The following is a 6,102-nucleotide window of genomic DNA, read 5'->3' on the forward strand; positions in this document are numbered from 1 at the left end:
CTGGAGGCAAGTGGTTTCTCAGCTCAGCACCAACTTTTTGGAATTGCAAACAATGAGGAATCAATACATGGGCTCTTCCCAAGGATACTGGAAGTACCCTTGCTATGATGCCAGGTCTGAATGGAACAGCATCAATACGAAGTTCTGCCATTTGGCCTTTTGACAGCATCTCGTGTTTTTTCAAAATACTCACAGGAGTGGTGGCACACCTCTGTAAACAGGGAATGGCAATGTTTCCCTATGTGGATGATTACCTATTAAAAAACAGCCACCCAGGCAGATGTCATGGACACCACACACACAATCACCCTCTTCTCATGGTTGTGACTACACCTTAAAATACAAAAATCAACAATGACATCTGTGCAGAAACTTCATCAGAGTGCATCTTGACGCTCTAGAGGCCAAAGCATCACTTCCACCGACCAGATTCCTCACCATAATCAAACACTGGGGTCACCCATGCATAGACCTCTTCATGACATCTCAGAACTGCAAATGCCCACAGTTCTGCTCAAGAGCAGGATTGGGCTCCCGTTCCTTGGGCGATGCCTTTCTCCTCAAATGGGATGTGGCTCTGCTATATGCGTTTCCTCCTATCCACCGCTATTGAGGGTAATACACAAAATAAGAGCCAACAAGGCCAAAGTCATCCTGATAGCCCCACATGGCTCAGACAAACTTGGTGCTCGTACCTGCTGAAGATGGTGGTAAGTGCACAGTGTACTCTTCCACTCTTGCCAAACCTTCTCTTGGAAGATGCCAGAGAGGTTTACCATCCAAACTTAGACTTCACCTGAGAGCATGGCCTCCAGCACGACAAACTGACCTGCTTGGAACAGGTGAAAAGACATATTAGTAAACAGTAGGAGGACAACCACATGAAATACTTACTGCATAAATGGAAGAGATTCACAACCTGGTGCCAAAACAAACGAGGCTGACCTGTTGTCTCCTCCTTATCAATAGAATACATGCTAGAACTAAAGAACTCCGGCCTATCCCTCACCTCACCATTGTTACTACTTTTCACCACAAGGTGGACGGGATATTGATATTTGCCCATCCTGCAACCAAACGCTTTCTTAGGAGCATCAGAAATGTCTATCCTGAAGTACGAGTACCTACCCCACCTCGGGACTTGAACTTGGCACTATGCTACCTTACCAGGGCCACATTTGAAACATTAGCAACATGCTTTCTAATACATCTGTCAGTGAAGGTGGCATTCTTAGTTGCTATCTTGTCCACCTGATGAGTAGGAGAGTTAGGATCTCTCATGGTGCATCCACCATATACCTGTGACGGGTTGAATCACAGAAACCCTCTTGGGAGCTGCCACCTGATGTGCCAAGACTACTTCTGCCCCTGCTTTCCCTGACCATAGCAGAGGCAGTATACCTAAAATTCATTTTTAGGCTCCCCTATGGGGCAGACACTCCTGTACCCCCCAAAAGGGAAAAAGACCCTGATCCAGCTGTAGGCTTACAGCTCCTTGGGGTCTGTACCCACTGCAGCAGTCACCAGGACCCCAACTTCCAGCTCCAGGATACATGTCTCTGTATACCTCTTCCACTCCATTACCGCCAGTTCCTGCTTCTGGGTCTTAATTGCTTTGTTTTCTAAGTCCAGGGTTTGGTGGTGGGTAGCCTTTTCTTTTTCCAGGGCAGCCTTTTCCCGGGCAAATTGCACATCAATTTCAATTTGTCTTCCCTTGAGACTGTCACTCAATGAGCTGGGATACCACAGAGAACCCCCTCCTGCCAGAACAGGCATCCCTTCACTCTTGTCTTGCTAAGTTAGACACTCCAGTCAGCTTCAGCACAGACACCGAGATTGGGCCACACCTATCTGCAGTTCACTGAAACTGAGATGCACTCAGCTCAGGAGCTTCTTGGTTAACAGAGATTTTCCCAGCGCCCAGTGTTCAGCCTTTCTGGGCAATTTGCAACCTGTGCAGTTTTAGCTTCTTCTGATCTTCCCTCTTACATTATTTTGCTTCCTCTTCTGTCCCTACTTCCCTTACCCAAAATAAGCAAACCTGAAAATAACAAACCAGTAACCACTTTGTTCTCCAGCCACCACACTTAAAATCACTACTAGTACCTCAAAGCAATCGGCTGTGTCACTGTGATGGGTTAGATCACAGAACCCCCCTTGGGAACTGCCACCTGATGTGCCAAGACTACCTCTGCTTCTGCTTTTCCCCCCCACCATCGGCACCAGTTCAGTTGGTACTTCCGGAATTCAGACATTCAAGAGAACTTACTGTATCTGACATACCAGAGTCTCCCTTGCTCCCCTTACCAAGTCCCCTTCAGACATGGGAATCTTTACAGGCACTGTGTCATGCACCTCCATTCTCCAGTGGGGAATCAGAAAGTGAGCTGGAGCAGGTCGTCTCTCACCACTCTTCCCACGCTCCTTATGGTGCCCACTATCAACTTGGGATCCCTCAGTCTGTTCCTCAACTACCATGGTATGGCCAACCATGGGCGCTGTCACTGGTATCTATCCCACCCACCCCTGTGGCCCTACTGGTATCCCTGGGTGGCATACAGTTTCCCTGCCTCCCGAGCATCCAGCAAGACCCACCATGAGCCCTTGAGGCATTCTCCCTCAGCCATGGCATGTACAGCCTCCAAACCTCCAGAGGAGATCACGGAGGAACAGGAGGGCAGATTTGAAGAGGAAGTCACACCAAAGACCATCTTTTCCTCCTCTCCAGACAAGGCAGTGTGGCCCCCTCCCAACATAAGCTCTTGGACACCTTGCACTCCTCTTCCTGCAGAATAGCCCTCTCCATCAAGGAGGTTCTTCTGGACCCAGCCAAGCTTATGTGGCAAACCTCGGCATCAGTCATGCCTAACTACAAACGGGCTGATAAGAAATATTACATCCCAGATATAGGGATATGGAATTTTTTCCTCATTTCCCCTCTCCTAATTCTATTGTTGTGGATGCCATAAACTCCCATACCAACACCAAATGAGATCCACTCCCTAAGGGAGGGATTGGAAAATCCTCGACCTACTCGGGAGAAAGGCCTCTTCCTCTGCCACACTGCAATTCGAAATTGCAAACTATCAAGCTCTAACAGCAAAATATGACTGTCAACTATCCAAAGCTTAACGCTTTTATTGATCAGCTCCCAGAGTCCTGTGAACGGTTTCAGGCAATTGTTAATAAGAGACAGCTAGTGGCTAAGACAGTACTCCAATCAGCACTTGATGCAGCCAACGCAGAAGCTCGGTTCATCTCCACAGTGGTGGTTATGTGGGGAGTGTCCTGGTTGTACCTATCTGGTTTCCCTAAGGAAGTGCAGACTACTGTAGAAGACCTTCCTTTTGGAGGCACCAGATTGTTCGCCAGGAAGACTGAGGCATCCCTCCATATGCTTAAAGATTCCAGGGCCACTCTCTGCTCATTAGGGATTTATACTCCTGGACAAAAAAATAATAATTTAGTCCACAACCTCAGCATAAATCCCCCACTTGGCATTTTTCAACTCAACACTACTATGAGCCTGAGGGAAAAATCCAGATTACCTAAACATTAAACCATCAGGCCTCTAGTCTTCCTTTTCACAACTATCCACCTCAAAACATCAGTTTTGACATATTGGTCAAGGCACTGATAGACCACTCCCCTCAACACCAACTGCAGCTGATGAACCCATAACACCTATTTGGGTACTGCCTTGCTTTGTTCCTCAAAAACTGGGAACAACAAACATCAAACCAATGGGTCCAGGAAATCATCAGCAATGGATACTCCATCCACTTCACCTCCCTTCCTCCTCCTCCCCCTTCCCCACCAACACCCTTCCCTGTCCCTCTTCAAGGACCCTTCTCATGAGTTTGTTACCACAAGAAATAGGTCTCCTCCGTCTAGGAGCCATAGAACTGGTACCTCAGCATCTACAAGGCAAAGGTTTCTACTCTCATTATTTCTGGTAGACAATAAAAAGGGAGGCCGGAGACCCATACTGGACCTCAGAGCACTGAAGAAGTTTGCCAAAGCTCAAAAATTCAGCATGGTCACACTAGCAGTGATTATTCCATCTTTGGAGCCAGGAGATTGGTTTTTGGCCCTTGCCCTCCAGGATGCCTATTTCCACATATCAATCAGACCTTCCCACAGACAATTTCTCAGGTTTACCTGGGGCCATGACCATTACCAATACAGAGTACTCCCCTTTAGCCACTTAGCGACTCAAGAGAGTATTCTCTACGGTCCTCTCCATAGTGACAGCTCACCTATGTTCTCAGGGGATCATAATCTACCCCTATCTGGACAATTGTCTCCTCAGAGCCCGCTCCTTCAGCGAGGCCCACTGGTTACCCAAACCTCTATAGACTTGTTCATAGAACTGAGTCTACAGATCAACATTCAAAAATTAACGTTCACCCCGTACGGCGCTTAGAGTTTATAGGGGCCAACCTCAACTTGTTACAGGCAAAGGTGCTCCTTCTACAACACAGATTCCACACCCTGGCCATGCTCATAGAGACAGTACAAATCAGCCCTCAAATATCAGCCAGACACTGCCTCCAACTTCTGAGGCATATGATGGCAGGCACATCTGTGGAACCTCATGCCAGACTTCACAGAAGTATGGATTGGATGAATGGACTATCAGGTGGATAGAAAGCTGGCTAGATTGTCGGACTCAACGGGTAGTGATCAATGGCTCGATGTCTAGTTGGCAGCCAGTATCAAACGGAGTGTCCCAGGGGTCGGTCCTGGGGCCGGTTTTGTTCAACATCTTTATTAATGATCTGGATGATGGGATTAATTGCACCCTCAGCAAGTTCGCAGATGACACTAAGCTGTGGGGAGAGGTAGATACACTGGAGGGTAGAGATAGGGTCCAGAGTGACCTAGACAAATTGGAGGATTGGGCCAAAAGAAATCTGATGAGGTTCAACAAGGACAAGTGCAGAGTCCTGCACCTAGGAAGGAAGAATCCAATGCACCGCTGCAGGCTGGGGACCAACTAAGCAGCAGTTCTGCAGAAAAGAACCTGGGGTTTGGGGATGAGAAGCTGGATATGAGTCAGCAGTGTGCCCTTGTTGCCAAGAAGGCTAACGGCATATTGGGCTGTATTAGTAGGAGCATTGTCAGCAGATCAAGGGAAGTGATTATTCCCCTCTATTCAGCACCGGTGAGGCCACACCTGGCGTATTGCATCCAGTTTTGGTCCCCCACCACTATAGAAGGGATGAGAGGCTGAGGAAACTGGGGTTATTTAGTCTGCAGAAGAGAAGAGTGAGGGGGGATTTGATAGCAGCCTTCAACTTACTGAAGGGGTGTTCCAAAGAGGATGGAGGTAGGCTGTTCTCAGTGGTGCCAGCAAGGCCGGCTCCAGGGTTTTGGCTGCCCCAAGCAGCCAAAACAACAACAAAAAGCCGTGATTGCGATCTGCGGCGGCAATTCGGCAGGAGGTCCTTCGCTCCCAGGCGGAGTGAGGGACCGTCCGCCGAATTGCCGCCGAATACCTGGACGTACCGCCCCTCTCCGGAGCGGCCGCCCCAAGCACCTGCATGAGAAGCTGGTGCCTGGAGCCAGCCCTGGGTGCCAGATGACAGAACAAGAAGCAATGGTCTCAAGTTGCAGTGCGGGAGGTCTAGGTTGGATATTAGGAAACACTATTTCACTAGGAGGGTGGTGAAGCACTGGAATGGGTTACCTAAGGAGGTGGTGGAATCTCCATCCTTAGAGGTTTTTAAGGCCCGGCTTGACAAAGCCCTGGCTGGGATGATTTAGTTGGTGTTGGTCCTGCTTTGAGCAGGGGATTTGACTAGATGACCTCCTGAGGTCTCTTCCAACCCTGATATTCTATGACATGAGGTGCCTCCAGGCCGAACAGAGACAAACCTCTATCACTGCCCACCAAAGGCAAACACTCCCTGAGCTGCTGGAAAGACCCAGCAAGTGTCTGCACAGGGATTCTTTTCTCACAAACTTCTCCATCGTTACCCCTTACCACCAACTTATCCCTCATAGGATGGGGGTGCACATCTTAATAACCTTAAAACACAGCGCAAGTGGCCATATACGGTGAGGTCTCTTCACATCGACCTCCTCGAACTCCTAGTG

Source organism: Trachemys scripta, chromosome 1, assembly GCF_013100865.1.
Source record: "Trachemys scripta elegans isolate TJP31775 chromosome 1, CAS_Tse_1.0, whole genome shotgun sequence".
Classification (NCBI taxonomy): Eukaryota; Metazoa; Chordata; order Testudines; family Emydidae; genus Trachemys; species Trachemys scripta.